At 43.9% G+C, this 19,295-nt stretch overlaps 6 non-coding genes across 6 annotated transcripts; 2 read left to right on the top strand and 4 right to left on the bottom strand.

The window, feature by feature from the left end:
• Positions 1 to 346: 346 nt before the first annotated feature.
• On the bottom strand, positions 347 to 418 carry trnad-guc (transfer RNA aspartic acid (anticodon GUC)). Its single transcript has one exon. It is a non-coding gene; the product is annotated as a tRNA-Asp (tRNA).
• Positions 419 to 4,734: 4,316 nt separating this feature from the next.
• trnae-uuc (transfer RNA glutamic acid (anticodon UUC)) lies at positions 4,735 to 4,806 on the top strand. The gene has a single exon. It is a non-coding gene; the product is annotated as a tRNA-Glu (tRNA).
• Positions 4,807 to 7,149: 2,343 nt separating this feature from the next.
• trnas-aga (transfer RNA serine (anticodon AGA)) lies at positions 7,150 to 7,231 on the bottom strand. Its single transcript has one exon. It is a non-coding gene; the product is annotated as a tRNA-Ser (tRNA).
• Positions 7,232 to 13,704: 6,473 nt separating this feature from the next.
• On the bottom strand, positions 13,705 to 13,776 carry trnad-guc (transfer RNA aspartic acid (anticodon GUC)). The gene has a single exon. It is a non-coding gene; the product is annotated as a tRNA-Asp (tRNA).
• A 2,646-nt stretch (positions 13,777 to 16,422) lies between these two features.
• trnae-uuc (transfer RNA glutamic acid (anticodon UUC)) lies at positions 16,423 to 16,494 on the top strand. Its single transcript has one exon. It is a non-coding gene; the product is annotated as a tRNA-Glu (tRNA).
• A 2,497-nt stretch (positions 16,495 to 18,991) lies between these two features.
• trnas-aga (transfer RNA serine (anticodon AGA)) lies at positions 18,992 to 19,073 on the bottom strand. The gene has a single exon. It is a non-coding gene; the product is annotated as a tRNA-Ser (tRNA).
• Between the last annotated feature and the right edge of the window lie 222 nt (positions 19,074 to 19,295).

Below are 19,295 nucleotides of genomic sequence, written 5' to 3'. Positions count from 1 at the left end.
TGCAGCTGAATACCATTGAGAGAAGCAACTCACGTTCCTGAGAGGTGAATGTTATTACTCCGTGCATGGCATGATTCGTTCCAAAGGAGCTTCGTGAAATGTTCAAATGAATGCGGGAAAAGGGTCGTAGTTGGCAAAATTTGGACCAGCGTGGTGAAACTCAAATGAATTTTATTCCTTCGCCTTAAGTGCTCGGCCGCGAAGACAAGCTGATGCACTTTGGCAAGTTGATCCATTAAAATCGTGATGACCTCTGCTCATAAGTCTCAGATAGAAAGCTTTTAAACCTCCGTTCTTGGCAGCTGTTTTAAAAGTAATACAATTCTACCTCTTAAAAAGGAATCATCTCCCCGTCGGGGAATTGAACCCCGGTCTCCCGCGTGACAGGCGGGGATACTCACCACTATACTAACGAGGAATTAAGTGATCGGCAGTGTTGTGTAACTTCTACAGGAAGCGTCATAACAACACTTTTCCTGTGATTGAATAGAATGATTCAGCTGAAGGTGGCAGATGCATGACAAAGTTGACAAAGGCGGACAGATAGAAAGCGACAAGCAAAGAAAGACAGAGAAACAGTGACGGAGAGAGACAAGTCGAGACTGAAAGTACAGATGTTCGTGACTCCTCAGATACTGAATCAGTCTATGCCCAAATGCAGCCAGGCCTGGGCAATATCCAGGCTTGGGGTGACAAGTGCAAGTAACATTTGCGCCAGGCAATGACCATCTCCAAGACGAGTGAATGTAACCATTGCCCCTTGATATTCAATGTCATTACCATTACTGAATCTCCAACTATTAACATGCTGGGAGTTACCATTCACCAGAAGCTGAACTGGACTTGCCAAATAAATACTATGGCTACAAGAGCAAGTCAGAGGCTGGGAATCCCGAGGCGAGTAACTCATGTCCTGACTCCCCAACGCCTTTACACCATCTACAAGAAAGAAGTCAAGAGTGTAATGAAACACTCTCCATTTGCCTGAATGAGTGCAGCTCCAACAACACCGAAGAAGGTAGACAATATCCAGGAGAAAGCAACCCACTTGATTGGCATCCCATCCACCCCTGCTTGATTGGCACTCCATCTGCAAACATTCACTCCCTCCACCGCCGACGCACATTGGCAGCAGTGTGTACCATCTACAAGATGCACTGCAGGAACTCACTAAGGCTCCTTAGATAGCACATTCCAAACCCATGACTGCTGCCATCTAGAAGGACAAAGACAGCAGACATTTGGGACACTGCCACCTGGAAATTCCCCTCTAAGCCAATCACCACCACCGATCTTCTGTTGCTGTGCTAAAATCCTGGAACTCCCTCCCTAGCAGCACTGGGTGTACTTACAACACATGGACTGCAGCAGTTCAAGAGGCAGCTCTCCAGCATCTTCTGAAGGGCAATTAGCGATGTGCAACAAATGCTGGCCTAGCCAGATATGCCCACATTCCATAAAAATGAAGTGTAAATCAATATGGGTGTGCCTGCAGCAGGCAGAATCAGTTTCCTTATATTCAATATTGTTATTTCATGCTTAATTTTGGCAAATTGAATCACGGCAGCTCTGTGTCACAATCGATTAGCTGGTACGCTTGTAGTTCGACTTCTTCGGGGACAAATGTTTTTTGCTCTTTATGGTTCCTTGCCATACTGCTTTGTGTGTTGTGACTGCCAGATAATATTCCCAAACATTGTCACCTCTCATATTATCCATTTAGGCCTCACACACATGTTTTATGAATGTTCGCTTCAAATAAAAAGAGAAACTAAATCCCATCCAACCCATTAGAAGTATATAACATTATTGGGTTCAAAGGATTATCTCTCTCTCTTTGCATATAAAAGTCAAACACGCTATTTTTGTGGTTATTATATCGGAGGTATTAGAGGCAAAGACAACTAATCTGAACATGTCGTATCATTTTAATAGTGTTTTACCTGCAGCTAATGGCTAATTTTTGTTGATCGAAAATCAGAAACTGTAGGTGTTCCTCTCTGCCTGTGCCGGTCCTTGAAAATGGTGCCCAGCTGTGATCACCCTGAGTGCCCCTGCCCAGCGATGCCAGTCCCTGGGTATACCTGACTAGCTTTGGTTGTCAGAGCTGGAAAATGTTGAATGAATAACACACCATGGAAACAAGGTTTTGATAATATGTCTTTATGTCAACGCGAAACTCACCGTCCAAACAAAACTCGCTGCATTCACTGAAATGGAACTGCATTCCCGGAGGCGGAGGGCGACCACTTACCCTGAATATGGATCCTGACGAGATTGGCGCAGGGGAGGAAATTCGGAAGCTTTTTCAGCAGTTTAACGAAGTTGTAATGAATATTTTTTCCTTGTGACTTGCGTGGTTTTGAATGGTGTAATGTTTGCTGTCTACCTCAGCCATGAACATACTTAACAGCACACTCCACAGCCCTCTAAGGTAAAGAATTCTACAGATTCACTGCCCGCTGAGAGAAGAAATTCCTCCTCATCTCTGTCTTAAATGGGCGACCACTTGCTCCGAGATTATGCCCTCAGGTCCTAGACTCTCCCATAAGCGGAAACAACCTCTCAGCATCTGCTCAGACAAGCCAATTAAGAATCGTATATGTTTTAATAAGGTCGCCTCTTGTTCTACTAAACTCCAGTGAGTACAGGCCCAACAATCTTACTTAGTATTATGGAATAGTATTAGATGTTTATTGTTCATCTTAAGTTCAATTCAGTTTCTGAGTGATTTACATTGAAAACGAGGTTTTCAGACATGATGGTCCATTCACACATGATTCACAGGAGTTGTTAAACTTAGAGGAGAAATAAACAGGTATGTAAAAAACACATTCTCAATGAAGACATACCTACCCGAATAAATGAACAAAGAATAGACAAAACAAAAACAGAATTACCTGGAAAAACTCAGCAAGTCTGGCAGCATCGGCGGAGAAGAAATCAGTTAACGTTTCGAGCCTTCATGGCCCTTCGGCAGAACTGCAGCATAGTTTCAACAAGGGAGAAATTTAAATTGGTTTAAGGTGGGTGGGGGGGGGGGGGGGGGGGAAGAGACACATTGAGGGTGTGGTGTGAGCAGATAATCAAAAGATGTCACAGACAAAAGGGTCAAAGAGGTGTTGAAGGTGGTGGTCTTTGTCTGAGAAAAGTGCTAATTAAGAATGGAAAACAGGATATTCAAAGCACAGCTCTAGTGGGGGTGGGGTGGAAAGACTAAAGGTTTTAGTTTTAGATTTAAAAATAATGGAAATAGGTGGGGAAAGATGAATCTATATAAATTATTGAAAAAAAAGCGGGTGGGGGGGGAGAAAAAACGGGGTGGGGATGGGGGGAGGGGGAGTTTAAGATCTAAAGTTGTTGAATTCAATATTCAGCCCAGAGGGCTGTAAAGTGCCTAGTCGGAAGATGAGGTGCTGCCCATATCCCGCGCATCCTCCCTCACGCCTTCTCCTCCTTCCCAGAAACATGATAGGGTCCCCCTTGTCCTCATTTATCACCCCACCAGCCTCTGCATTCAAAGGATCATCCTCCGCCATTTCCGCCAACTCCAGCATGATGCCACCACCAAACACATCTTCCCTTCACCCCCCTTGACGGCATTCCGTAGGGATCGTTCCCTCCGGGACACCCTGGTCCACTCCTCCATCACCCCCTACTCCTCAACCCCCACTTATGGCACCTCCCCATGCCCACGCAGAAGATGCAACACCTGCCCCTTCACTTCTTCTCTCCTCACCGTCCAAGGGCCCAAACACTCCTTTCAAGTGAAGCAGCATTTCACTTGCATTTCCCCTAACTTAGTCTACTGCATTCGTTGCTCCCAATGCGGTCTCCTCTACATTGGAGAGACCAAACGCAAACTGGGCGACCGTTTTGCGGAACACCTGCGGTCTGTCCGCAAGAAAGACCCAAACCTCCCTGTCGCTTGCCATTTTAACACTCCACCCTGTTCTCTTGCCCACATGTCTGTCCTTGGCTTGCTGCATTGTTCCAGTGAAGCCCAACGCAAACTGGAGGAACAGCACCTCATCTTCCGACTAGGCACTTTACAGCCCTCTGGGCTGAATATTGAATTCAACAACTTTAGATCTTAAACTCCCCCTCCCCCCATCCCCACCCCGTTTTTTTTCCCCCCCCCACCCGCTTTTTTTTTCAATAATTTATATAGATTCTTCTTTCCCCACCTATTTCCATTAGTTTTAAATCTAAAACTAAAACCTTTAGTCTTTCCACCCCACCCCCACTAGAGCTGTACTTTGAATATCCTGTTTTCCATTCTTAATTAGCACTTTTCTCAGACAAAGACCACCACCTTCAACACCTCTTTGACCCTTTTGTCTGTGACATCTTTTGATTATTTGCTCACACCACACCCTCAATGTGTCTCTTCCCCCCCCCCCCCCCACCCACCTTAAACCAATTTATATTTCTCCCTTGTTGAAACTATGCTGCAGTTCTGCCGAAGGGCCATGAAGGCTCGAAACGTTAACTGATTTCTTCTCCGCCGATGCTGCCAGACTTGCTGAGTTTTTCCAGGTAATTCTGTTTTTGTTTTGGATTTCCAGCATCCGCAGTAGCTTTTAGCTTTTTGTTTTTATCAGAATAGACAAGCATGTAAATCGATTTGAAAACAGCAGAGTCCTGAAATGAACTTGCATTCAAAACAGAATCAAAAACAGATCTAAATGAGCGCTGCTTTGTTTACTGATATTGAGAACTTGAAACTGCCGTTCCCTGGTGGTCTAGTGGTTAGGATTCGGCGCTTTCACCTCCGCTGCCCGGGTTCGATTCCCGGTCAGGGAAGTGCGCGATTTTAGTGAGAGGGGAGCTTGTCATATTGACTGTTACAGCGTACCTTAATTGTTTTCACCACTATTCATTTACAACATTTTGCTGCACACTGAAGAAAATGCTTCCTAAAAGGCCAAAGACTTTCCGTATATCAGGTGAAGCTACTCAAGGCTGTAATAAAAACTGAAGTTGCTCGAAAAACTCGGCGAGTCTGACAGCATCTGTGGAGAGAAAGACAGAGTCAACGTTATACGGACTGGAAACGTAACACACACACTCTCTCTTTCTCTCCGCAGATGCTGTCAAGCCTGTTGAGTTCTTCGAGCATTTTTTTGTTTTTGTTTCAGATTTTCAGCATCCGCAGTATTTTGACTTTATCTAAGTTCTAAAAAAATCTCAGCAAGTCTGGCAACATCTGTGGAGAAAGAAACAGTTAACGTTTCGAGTCATTATGCCTCTTCTTCGGACCAGTAGTAACTGCTACATGAGGTAAACATCCAACCTTTTGGCCTCGAGCCAGATAAACTGCGAAGAAGCTAAAGTTCACTCACTCGCTTTTACAAACAGATTTTAAACATTAAGGGAATCAAGGGTTATGCGAACAGTCAGGAAAGTGGAGTTGAGGACTATCAGATCAGCCATGGTCTCATTGAATGGTGGAGCAGACTCGATGGGCCCATTGGCCTACTTCTGCTTTAATTCTCATGGTCTTACACATACATTGAGAAATAACATAGGTGTACACAAATCTCCTCAGACTAATGCAATGATACGTCCACAACCTGTTTCCAAATATCACAATATTATCCATAAATGGATGGTGCCAAACTGATATAACCCAATACCGAGAGACCACAACAGCCACGTAAAAAACCGCTATATAAATACCAGTTCGTGTTTGTTTTTCAGAAACACTAAGAGAATTCATTGATATTCTTCTAAACAATTTTCCGTATTCCTTCTGTCATCTCGATTTGAGAGGCTACAGAGTAACAAGAGCTGGTGGATTCCGTAGGTTGGATAGAAATAAATTACATCCTCGAACTGTGTGTGTGCAGGGCACAAGAGGCCAAAATGGAAAGAAAGGTAACAGTCGAAACAGAGCCCGTCAGTAAGAATGTGGGAATTCCACTGAGGGCATAGATTACAGGCGCCAGGTGAGAAAGCAGCGTAATATTTTCTCAGTTGTGAGAAACAAGGGACCGGCTGGCAGAGAATCAAAGGGAAATTGCGCCCCATTGATTGAAATGGCGCGCTCTCTCTTTTTCTCTCCTGTGCAGCCTTTGTTGCAAGAGACTTGGAACAAATGAATAAGTGTCTTATGAAGTCCTTACCTGAATGAGGATATACTTCTGTTAGGGATAATGAAACGAATGTTCAGATGCAAAAGCGAGATCAACCGCAGGCGATGGAAATCTGAAGGAAAAATAGGCAATGCTGGGAATGCTCAGCAGAAAATGCAGCATCCGTGGAGAGAAACATAGGTAATGCTTCAGGTCCGGGACCCATAGGTGCTGCCTGACCTACTGAATATTCTCAGCATTTTCTGTTTTCATATGACTCGATTCACTCTTGGGTTCGGAGGAGAGATTGAGGAAAACGAGCCCATACTCTCTGGAGTTTAGAATTATGAGTGATGATGAGAAATTTCTTCATTCAGAAGTTCGTGAATCTTTGAAATTCTCTGCCCAGAGTGTTGGAAGCGCTCAATATATTCAAAGCTGAGATCCGAAAACTTTTGAATACTGAGGAGATCACGGGATATGAGAACAGTCTTGGGTTAATTCATGAGCCAGGGTTGGATGAATATTTAATTACACAAATAGATCAAGAAGAGGGAAACAGAGAGAGAAACAGACGGACATTCAAAACGTGTCAGATAGAGAATGCAAGACAGGGATTTGCGTCACAATTCTGTCGCTTCGCTAGGTGAAAGTGGCAAAGAGGAAGTCTTCCTGAGAAACAAAGATCAGCTCAGAAAGGAGGTCAGAAAGTAAGGCGCACACAAAATAATAATACGCTAAAAATAGATAAAATTTAATACGAGGAAGTAAGGCCTGAAATTATGTACTTTGTGATGGCATATTTGGTCTGTGCATTATAAATGCGATATTTTTGTCAAGTTTATATGAGCACAGAGGTCTTGGTCTCTATTTACACAAAGTTCATAATATAGGTGCAAAATCATATTGCTTTTTTGGGTTTATAAATCGAGAAATAGCAGAAAGAATACTGTCACGAATTTGACTGATATTTTCGTATTTCCCGCAGAAAAGTACAAGCAGGTGAATCATAATGAGAAAATAAGAGACGGACTGGAAGATGCATTTTGACCAAAGTGAGCAAGCGAAGGTGCGTAGTCGGCAGGATTCGAACCTGCGCGGGGAGACCCCAATGGATTTCTAGTCCATCGCCTTAACCACTCGGCCACGACTACTGATTTGACCGTAGCACATCAACAGCACTAGCAAACCTTGGCCCAACAATGTTGGTTCGCGTTCCGGGTCAGGCGCAATTCGTCCACCTTGTACAGGCCCCACTTTCGCCAGAAACAAACCCAGTGATCGACGAAACTAAAGCCCTCCTCCGTGCACCATCTCTTTCGCCACCCATTCATCCTCTCAATCCTCCAATTCCTATACTCACTAGCACGCGGCAGAGGGAGAAATCCAGAGATAACAACCTTTGAGGTCCTGCTTTTTAATCTGCTACCTATCTCTCGAAATTCTTGTCGCAGGACCTCATTCTCCTTCCTACGTATGTCCGTGGTATCAATGTGAACCACAACTTCTGCCTGTTCACCCTCCCCCTTTCGAATGCCCTGCAGCCGTTCTGCGACATCCATGACCTTGGCACCAGGGAAGCAACACACCATCCTGGAGTCACATCTACGTCCGCAGAAGCACCTGTCTGCACCCCTCACTATTAAGTCTCCTACCACTACTGCACTTGCAGCCTTACTACTAGCCGGTTGTGCAGCTGATCCGTGAACTTGACTCTGGCTGCACTTTCCAGAAGAACCTTCACCCTTACCGTTTTCCAACTCAGAGAAACGATTCTTGAGTGAGATGCACTCTGGGGCTTTCCTGACTACTTGCCTGCCTCCTTTCTTCTGAATGCTGGTCACCCATTCCCTTTCTGACTGCACTTCCCTAAGCTGTGGAGTGACCACATCGAAAAAATTGCTATCCACATAATCCTCAGCCTCGAGGATGCACTTTTGTGTCTCCAGTTGACGCTCAAGCTCAAGCTCCGAAACCTGATGCTCAAGGCTGGTCAAGCCAGTGGCACTTCCTGCACATGTGGTCATCCAGGCTGCAAAGAGTGTCGAAAAATTCCCACATGCTGCACGTCGTACAACACATGGGACTGAGCTCACTTGCCATACCTGTTGTTTATTTTTATTTCAAAGACTATTTCCTTAAATAGTTTTGCAACAGCAAACTGACTGACAAACCAAACTTGGCTAATTGACAAAACTGTGACCTCGGCACTCTTCTCTGCAGCAGCAAAACATGGACAACAGACCCCATGCTACCTCAGATGTAATCTCAGCATATCTTGGCATCAAGGTCACTAACTGAGAGGTCGCGGAGCGTGCTAGTTCGATCAGCATTCCTTCATTGCTAAGCCAACGAAGTGTGCATGCACTGGGCCACATTCATCGGATGGATGTGGGCATGTTGGAAAAAATAAAAGACTTACTTAATTCACCAGTGGGTCATGTCGCCCTTGTCATCCATACTGTTCAACTGGGCGAAGCCCAGTTACAAGGAGATGAGCAGGGGAGATATGAGGATGGCAGATATTGGCACTGAGAACAGGAGACAGGTGAGGTGGGAGACAGTCGGCGGCGAACTCAGGAGGCCCAACGCATTGTGTTATTAAATGGGAGGCATGCTTACCTGAATTTTATAACTTTATTTTGATTGATCGAAAATCACAAAGTCAGAATTAGTCGTTTGGTATTACAGGCCTTGAGTATTGCTGCCAAAAATGGATATGTCTAAGCTTTTCGTCTTTCACTCATTAGGACGTTCGCAAGAATACCAATATAAGGGGAAGGCAACAACTTATACTGTATGTGAAGGGAGTGCTGATTGGTTGGCAAGTGGCATTGCCATGGTGAAGGCACCACTGATGGTGACAGCATACTGCCAAGCATTGTTTGAAATTTTAAAAAAGCAGCTGGACCCTGACTAGTCCGAGCATTGCACCGTGGAACGAGTCAGCGAATGGCTGTCACTTATTTTCTTCAGCTCTTCAACCGAGCTTTTGACCATCTGCCCAATTATTACCTACGTGGCGCAATATTAAATTTTGCATATTAGGCTCCACCTTGAGAAATTTCATAACGTTCAAGGTGCCATATAAATACAAGCTGTTCTTGTTGTCTATGTTTTCGAAATGCACTGGTGCTGAGTGTTGAACTGGTATCTGTCGTTCGAGTATTGTGGTCAGGGCTTGTACAAGTCTGTGCCCTTATAGCACACTGCTGGAAGCTGTAGATTTTGCACCTTTTCAATACAGCGTTCGGGAGATTGACAGGTCTGAATCGTCTCAGTGCATATCTGAGGTTATAATTAGACGGGCCCTTCGCGTGTGGTGCTGCTTATTCCCCCAGAACAATGTCGTTGCAGTGCATTAATGTACTGTTAATATCTGTGTGCTAATAGTTCAGAGAATTTGCAGCTCCCTGTTTTCACAATGCAGAGCTGGCGTTTGTGAATGTGTTTGCCCTTACAGTTCAGGACTGAATGTTGCAGCACTTTGTCTCAACACGTTGAGCGTTCGGTGTTTTTCCGGTCTATGTCGTTACATGAAAGTGCCTGGTGTTGTCCAGGCCTGTGCACTGAAATGTGGTGCCGATGATGTAAGTGTTTTAGTGTTTGCAGTGCTATGTTAGATGTTGTAAATATCTGTCCTTACAATGCAGCGTTGTGGTTTGTAAAGGCATATGCCCTTACAAGACAGGGGTGGCTATTGTACAGGCGTATGTCTCTTTATGTTGCAAATCTGGGTGGTGCGAAGAACAGTTTAAAAGTTTTGTGCTGCGGTTGTGAACAGTACAATCATTACATTGCCTATGTTACAAACGCTAATAATTTCACGTTCAATGTTCTATTACCGGTACAAACACTACTCAATTTGCTATACCCAACTACTCCCAGCAGCATTTTCTCATTTTTGCTATTCTCAATCTCCAACCATGCTGATTCTACGACTTGAACTTTAGCCAAGTTCTTTTCTCATTAATGTTCTCATGTTCTTTAATATCAGGGTGAACCCTCATTTTTTGTAATTATGTCTGTCTTATTGAAATCAGAAGTACCCTGAAATATTTATTTTCCAACCTTTGACACCATGTAATTGTTTCTTTGCAGTGATAATTAGATTTCAACCACAACTTTATTATTCGCCAGGACAGGCCTGAGCCCCGTTTATGTGGAGCCCGTCTTAATGTAGAAGCTCACTCTTCCCTGAGCTCTGGTGCCATTGCCGCATGTATCGAAACCCCTTTATTTACCACACCACTCTTTGAGCCAATGTTTAATTTTCTAATCGATTTGACCCCATGCTAATTGTCTCGTGGCCCAAGTAACGATCCAGGAATAATTATTTTCGATATTCTTCATTTTTATTCCATCCTTATAGCTTAAAATCACGCTGCAGAATATTATTCCGGCCACTGGCATCTACCTGGGCCACAGAAATTACATTCTCCCCCTGCCGCTTCAAGTTCCTCTCTAGCCGCGAAGAGCTGCCCTTATCCGTGGCACTGAGCAGGCAACAGATTCTTCAGAGCTCCCGGTCGTGGCTGAGAAAATGGTATCTATCCCCCTGACTGTATACTACCCTATCACCAACACATTTTTTCTGGCTTCCCCCAGGTGAACAACATCCTGCATCATGGCGGCGTGGACAGTTTTCTCAACCACGCTATACCCCCTTTCCTCATCCACAAAGGTAGCAAGCGCCTCGTAATTGTTGGTCAAAGTCAAGGGCTGAGGATTTTTCATCACTGTAAGTTGACTACCCATACCTGTCAGACCGGCAGTCACAAACTGCAGTCCCTAACCATTGTCTCACTATGAAGTTCTCCCAAACCTCAGAGAAATAATGGCACCCGGAACAAAATGTCCTGATCTCTCTCGCCCTCCATCATGCCGTTCCATGTCTGCAACTCAGACTCGACCTCAGCTTCTCTGAGCCTAATATTCTCAGCTGCAGACGCTTACCGCAGATTTGGTGATGATGGATTCCACAAATTCCCCCACGCTGCAGTTACGGTAATCACTAAGCGTAATCATTTAATTATTAAAGTAGCCGGAAATTTATTGATCCTAAAGGAATCGATTGGAGACAAAAGAAGAACACTCACCAGACACTGGAAGCTGGAAAACTAATGAAAATGTGCATGTCCTCCTTCCCCGCACCCGATTTAACACGTTCTTCGGCGCGCACAGACCTCGCCGCATTTTGTGTGTTCCGTGGCGTAAGGTTCTGAAAAGACAAACAAAAAAGCAATTTACTCAGAAAATACTTCACGAAATTCGATTTACAGGGAGAAAACAACATGTTAAGAATTAAAATTCCTGCAGGAAGTGTGAAGTCGCGCACTCAGGGAGCATGAAGATAGAAATACAACGTCTTGTGCACGGGAGGTTTACGTAAAATTCGCCCAAAAGTCTTGGTGTCCATGTCCATAAAGGTCATAATGTGGAAAATCATCCCGGTTACGTGGCTTTATAAATCGAAGACTAGTATATAAAAGCAAAAAGGTCTTACTGGAACGTTAATAGAGGTTTTCTAGATAATAGGACTTTTAAAGTGAGTAAATCGGTGGAAATTTTCTGGCGAGTGGTCAATCGCTGGAGATCAAGGGCAATGATTCAAATCCATTGGAAAAAGGTCTGGAGAGGTTGGGGGCAAACATTTTGTTTCCCGTTCGGGAATTGTTGGGAACTGGAACGCCCAACCTGAAAATATGTTGGAGGCCGATGTCATAAATAATTCGAAAACGGAGTTGGAAACGGCATTACAAAAGGAATTGCAATCACACGGCCGACCAAAATGCAAAAGCAAAGCAAACATCCAGATTCGCAAATATATACATAAAGGGAGATTGGAGGGGGTGGGGGGCGGGGAGAGAGAGGGGGTGCTGGATTTCGGGGGCGGGAATGTGTTGGTGCGGCGGCGGCGGGGTGGAAGAAGCCTATCGCCTATTCTTGCGTTGTGAAGGTTTGTAAATACACGCGTCTGAATAAAATTGAGAAAGGCAGCTGATGTTTTTGAAAGGTGTGTTGAGGCATGACTAATTCCAAAGGAACTTCATGAAATGTTCAAATTAATACGGCAAAAGGGCGACAGTTTGAAGAATTTGCAACTGCGTGGTGAAACTCGAATGGATTTTCAGTCCATCGCCTTGAGCATTCGGCCGCGACTGCAGGCTGTAGTACTTTCACAAGTTGATATTAAAATGGTTCTGCTCCCATCTCAGAAAGAAAGCTTCTCCTCTTGAATATCTATAATCCTCCGTTCTTCTAGGCAGCTGTTGTAAATTAAAGTTGCACAAGGAAATGAATACAACTCTAACAACACAGTGACCAAACTGAATTGGACCGCGGTCTCCAGCGTGACAGGAGAGGACACTCAGCACTTTACTAACGCGAAATCGACAAGAGGTGCTCCCGTGTATTTCTCAAGGAACGCGTCATAACACGATAAAAGCAAAAAAATCGCGGATGCTGGAAATCCAAAATAAAAACTAAAATACCTGGAAAAACTCAGCAGGTCTGGCAGCATCTGTGGAGAGGAGCAGACTTTACGTTTCGAGTCCGAATGACCCTTTAACAGAACAGTTCTGCTGAAGGGTTATTCGGACTCGAAACCTTAACTGTGCTCCTCTCCACAGATGCTGCCAGACCTGCTGAGTTTTTCCAGGTATTTTTGTTTTTGTTTTGCGTAATAACAAAAATTGTGCTGCGAGTAAGCGGAATGATTCACTGGAGGTTGGCAGTTGCATGTTCAAAGTGACAAAGAAGGACCGATAAAAAATGAATGCCTCTTGAAAACTAATAAACAAGTTCTGCATGTGTGCTGCATAGGCAAACTCCCTACATTGTGTACTCTGGGCCTTAAACCTACTCCCGATATAAATCAATCCTACTTCTGCAAAGGAGAATATTTTAGCGAAAGCAATTTGTGGCTTCGACAAATAATGACAACGTAGAAGGGCTCGCCTGGGATTTTAATCTAAAACCTCTTGCATAACCACTGCAATGTAAGTTCCCTAACGAGAATAATGCCAATGGTCCAACCATGCTACTGACATTACAAACACACGGTCGACCAACAAACAAAATCAAGAAACACAGCCAGAATCGCAAATTCCCACAAAGACACAAATGGATTCAGTGCACACCAAGAAGACACAATGCACAAACACACGTAGAGTGACTTAAACATAAATAGAAAGAGAGAGAGGAAGAGAAAGGAAAAAAGGCTGTCGCCAATTTGGCTGATTTCTTTCATATGTTTCAGAAAGAAATTTCGTGAATACATGCAGCTGAATACTATTGAGGGAAGCAACTCACGTTCCTGAGAGGTGAATGTTATTACTCCGTGCATGGCATGATTCGTTCTGAAGGAGCTTCGTGAAATGTTCAAATGAATGCGGGAAAAGGGTCGTAGTTGGCAAAATTTGGACCAGCGTGGTGAAACTCAAATGAATTTTATTCCTTCGCCTTAAGTGCTCGGTCGCGACGACAAGCTGATGCACTTTGACATGTTGATCCATTAAAATCGTGATGACCTCTGCTCATAAGTCTCAGATAGAAAGCTTTTAAACCTCCGTTCTTGGCAGCTGTTTTAAAAGTAATACAATTCTACCTCTTAAAAAGGAATCATCTCCCCGTCGGGGAATTGAACCCCGGTCTCCCGCGTGACAGGCGGGGATACTCACCACTATACTAACGAGGAGTTAACTGGTCACCATCGTTGTGTAACTCCTACAGGAAGCGTCATAACAACACTTTTCCTGTGATTGAATAGAATGATTCAGCTGAGGGTGGCAGATGCATGACAAAGGTGACAAAGGCGGACAGATAGAAAGCGACAAGCAAAGAAAAACAGAGAAACAGTGATGGAGAGAGACAAGTCGAGACTGAAAGTACAGATGTTCGCGACTCCTCAGATACTGAATCAGTCTATGCCCATGCAGCCAGGCCTGGGCAATATCCAGGCTTGGGGTGACAAGTGCAAGTAACATTTGCGCCACACAAGCCCCAGGCAATGACCATCTCCAAGAAGAGTGAATGTAACCATTGCCCCTTGATATTCAATGTCATTACCATTACCATGACCATCTCCAAGAAGAGTGAATGTAACCATTGCCCCTTGATATTCAATGTCATTACCATTACTGAACCTCCCACTATCAACATGCTGGGAGTTACCATTGACCAGGAGCTGAACTGGACTTGCCATATAAATACTATGGCTACAAGAGCAAGTCAGAGGCTGGGAATCCCGACGCAAGTAACTCACGTCCTGACTCGCCAAAGCCTTTCCACTATCTACAAGACACAAGTGAAGAGTGTGATGAATCTCTCTCCACTTGCCTGAATGAGTGCAGCTCCAACAACACCGAAGAAAGTAGGCAATATCCAGGACAAAGCAACTTGATTGGCATCCCATCCACCTCTGCTTGATTGGCACTCCATCTGCAAACATTCACTCCCTCCACCACCGACACACATCTACAAGATGCACTGCGGGTACTCACTAAGGCTCCTTAGACAGCACATTCCAAACTCATGACTGCTGCCAGCGAGAAGGACAAAGACAGCAGACATTTGGGACACTGCCACCTGGAAATTCCCCTCTAAGCCAAACACCACCCTGACTTGAAAGTATATCGCCGATCCTCTTCTGTCGCTGGGCCAAAATCCTGGAACTCCCTCCCTTACACTACATGGACTGCAGCAGTTCAAGAGGCAGCTAGCCAGCATCTCCTGAAGGGCAATTAGCAACCGGCAACAAATGCTGGCCTAGCCAGAGATGCCCACGTTCTATAAAAATGAATTTTAAATCAATATGGGTGTGCCTGCAGCAGGCAGAATCAGTTTCCTTATATTCAAAATAATTATTTCATGCTTAATTTTGGCAAATTGAATCACAACAGTATCTGTGTCATAATCGGTTAGCTGGTATGCTTGGTAGTTCGATTTCACTCGGGGACAAATGTTTTTTGCTCTTTATAGTTCCTTGCTATACTGCTTTGTGTGTTGTGACTGCCAGATAATATTCCCAAACATTGTCACCTCTCATATTATCCATTTAGGCCCCATGCACATGTTTTATGAATGTTCGCTTCAAATAAAAAGAGAAACTAAATCCCATCCGACCATTAGAAGTATATAACATTATTGGGCTGAAAGGATTATCTCTCTCTCTTTACACATAAAAGTCAAACAAGACATTTTTGTGGTTATTATATCGGAGGTATTAGAGGCAAAGACAACCAATCTGAGCATGTCGTATCATTTTAATAGTGTTTTACCTGCAGCTAATGGCTAATTTTTGTTGATCGAAAATCAGAAACTGTAGGTGTTCCTCTCTGCCTGTGCTGGTCCTTGAATATTGGTGTCCAGCTGTGATAAGCCTGAGTGCCCCAGCCCAGCGATGCCCGTCCCAGGGTATACCTGACTAGTTTTGGTTGTCAGAGCTGGAAAATGTTGAATGAATGACACACCATTGAAACAAGGTTTTGATAATATATCTTTATGTCAACGTGAAACTCACTACCCAAACAAAACTCGCTGCATTCACTGAAATGGAACTGCGTTCCCGGAGGCAGAGGGCGACCGCTTACCCTGAATATGGATCCTGACGAGATTGGCGCAGGGGAGGAAATTCGGAAGCTTTTTCAGCAGTTTAACGACGTTGTAATGAATATTTTTTCCTTGTGACTTGCGTGGTTTTGAATGGTGTAATGTTTGCTGTCTACCTCAGCCATGAACATACTTAACAGCACACTCCACAGCCCTCTAAGGTAAAGAATTCTACAGATTCACTACCCGCTGAGAGAAGAAATTTCTCCTCATCTCTGTCTTAAATGGGCGACCCCTTGCTCCGAGATTATGCCCTCAGGCCCTAGACTCTCCCATAAACGGAAACAACCTCTCAGCATCTACTCTGACAAGCCAATTAAGAATCGTATATTGTTCAATAAGGTCGCCTCTTGTTCTACTAAACTCCAGTGAGTACAGGCCCAACAATCTTACTTAGTATTATGGAATAGTATTCGATATTTATTGTTCATCTTTAGTTCAAGACAGTTTCTGAGTGATTTACATTGAAAACGAGGTTTTCAGACATGATGGTCTATTCATACATGATTCACAGGAGTTGTTAAACTTAAAGGAGAAACAAACAGGTATATAAAGAAAAACATTCTGAATGAAGACATACCTACCCGTTTAAATGAACAAAGAATAGACAAGCATGTAAATCGATTTGAAAACAGCAGAGCCCTGAAATGAACTTTGCATTCAAAACAGAATCAAAAGCAGATCTAAATGAGCGCTGCTTTGTTTACTGATATTGAGAACGGGGCTTCGCCATTCCCTGGTGGTCTAGTGGTTAGGATTCGGCGCTTTCACCGCCGCTGCCCGGGTTCGATTCCCGGTCAGGGAAGTGCGCGATTTTAGTGAGAGGGGAGATTGTCATATTGACTGTTACAGCGTACCTTAATTGTTTTCACCACTATTCATTTACAACATTTTGCTGCACACTGAAGAAAATGCTTCCTAAAAGGCCAAAGCCTTTCCGTATATCAGGTGAAGCTACTCAAAGCTGTAATAAAAACTGAAGTTGCTCGAAAAACTCGGCGAGTCTGACAGCATCTGTGGAGAGAAAGACAGAGTCAACGTTATACGGACTGGAAACGTAACACACACACTCTCTCTTTCTCTCCGCAGATGCTGTCAAGCCTGTTGAGTTCTTCGAGCATTTTTTTGTTTTTGTTTCAGATTTTCAGCATCCGCAGTATTTTGACTTTATCTAAGTTCTAAAAAAATCTCAGCAAGTCTGGCAACATCTGTGGAGAAAGAAACAGTTAACGTTTCGAGTCAATATGCCTCTTCTTCGGAACAGTAGTAACTGCTACATGAGGTAAACATCTAACTTTTTGGCCTCGGGCCAGATGAACTGCGAAGAAGCTAAAGTTCACTCACTCGCTTTTACAAACAGGTTTTTAAACATTAAGGGAATCAAGGGTTATGGGGAACACTCAGGAAAGTGGAGTTGAGGACTATCAGATCAGCCATGATCTCATTGAATGATGGAGCAGACTCGATGGGCCGGGTGGCCTACTTCTGCTTTAATTCTCATGTTCTTACACATACATTGAGAAATAACATAAGTGTACACAAATCTCCTCAGACTAATGCAATGATACGTCCACAACCTGTTTCCAAATATCACAATATCATCCATAAATGGATCGAGCCAAACTGATATAACCCAATACCGAGAGACCACAACAGCCACGTAAGAAACCGCTATATAAATACCAGTTCGTGTTTGTTTTTCAGAAACACTAAGAGAATTCATTTATATTCTTCTAAACAATTTTCCGTACTCATTCTGTCATCTCGATTTGAGAGGCTACCAGTAACAAGAGCTGGAGGATTCCGTAGGTTGGATCGAAATAAATTACATCCTCGCACTGTGTGTGCAGGGCACAAGAGACCAAAATGGAAAGAAAGGGAACAGTCGAAACAGAGCCCGTCAGTAAGAATGTGGGAATTCCACTGAGGGCATATATTACAGGCACCAGGTGAGAAAGCAGCGTAATATTATCTCAGTGGTGAGAAACAAGGGACTGGCTGGCAGAGAATCAACGGGAAATTGGCTCCAAGTACAAAACTCGCTAAATACCAGTGGGCATGTACGAAATATAATTTCAAAGTCCCGAATGCTAGCCGGTCAAACCTATTGCTGCTATTAAGGAGTTAAAAGGTTCCCTAGATTTTTGTGCAACAATCAAATCCTACTGCTTCCTTTGTGCCCCATTGATTGAAATGGCGCGCTCTCTCTTGCTCTCTCCTGGGCAGCCTTTGTTGCAAGGGACTTGGAACAAATGAATAAGTGTCTTATGAAGTCCTTACCTGAATAAGGATATACTTCTGTTAGGGATAATGTAACGAATGATCAGATGCAAAAGCGAGATCAACCGCAGGCGATGGAAATCTGAAGGAATAATAGGCAATGCTGGGAATGCTCAGCAGGAAATGCAGCATCCGTGGAGAGAAACATAGGTAATGCTTCAGGTCCGGGACCCAAAGGTGCTGCCTGACCTACTGAATATTCTCAGCATTTTCTGTTTTCATATGACTCGATTCACTCTTGGGTTCGGAGGAGAGATTGAGGAAAACGAGCCCATACTCTCTGGAGTTTAGAATTATGAGTGATGATGAGAAATTTCTTCATTCAGAAGTTCGTGAATCTTTGAAATTCTCTGCCCAGAGTGTTGGAAGCGCTCAATATATTCAAAGCTGAGATCCGAAAACTATTGAATACTGAGGAGATCACGGGATATGAGAACAGTCTTGGGTTAATTCATGAGCCAGGGTTGGATGAATATTTAATTACACAAATAGATCAAGAAGAGGGAAACAGAGAGAGAAACAGACGGACATTCAAAACGTGTCAGATAGAGAATGCAAGACAGGGATTCGCGTCACAATTCTGTCGCTTCGCTAGGTGAAAGTGGCAAAGAGGAAGTCTTCCTGAGAAACAAAGATCAGCTCAGAAAGGAGGTCAGAAAGTAAGGCGCATACAAAATAATAACACGCTAAAAATAGATAAAATTTAATACGAGAAAGTAAGGCCTCGAAATTATGTACTTTGTGATGGCATATTTAGCCTGTGCACTATGAATGCGATATTTTTGTCAAGTTTATATGAGCACAGAGGTCTTGGTCTCTATTTACACAAAGTTCATAATATAGGTGCAAAATCATGTAGATTTTTTGGGTTTATAAATCGAGAAATAACAGAAGGAATACTGTCACGAATTTGACTGATTTTGTCGTATTTCTCGCAGAAAAATACAAGCAGGTGAATCATAATGAGAAAAGAAGAGACGGACCGGAAGATGCACCGTGATCAAAGTGAGCAAGGGAAGGTGCGTAGTCGGCAAGATTCGAACCTGCGCGGCGAGACCCCAATGGATTTCTAGCCCATCGCTTTAACCACTGGGCCACGACTACTTACTTAGCGCCAACAACATCAACTGCACTAGCAAACCTTGGCCCAACAATGTTGGTTCGCGTTCCGGGTCAGGCGCAATCCGTCCACCTTGTACAGGCCCCACCTTCGCCAGAAACATACCCAGTGATCCACGAAACTAAAGCCGTGCTCCGTGCACCATCTCTTTCGCAACTCATTCATCCTCTCAATCCTCCAATTCCTATACTCACTAGCACGTGGGA

The sequence above is a fragment of the Cetorhinus maximus genome, chromosome 21, assembly GCF_964194155.1.
Source record: "Cetorhinus maximus chromosome 21, sCetMax3.hap1.1, whole genome shotgun sequence".
Classification (NCBI taxonomy): domain Eukaryota; kingdom Metazoa; phylum Chordata; class Chondrichthyes; order Lamniformes; family Cetorhinidae; genus Cetorhinus; species Cetorhinus maximus.
The sequence above is the reverse complement of the archived record's forward strand: the minus strand, read 5'-3'. Positions and strand labels throughout refer to the sequence as shown.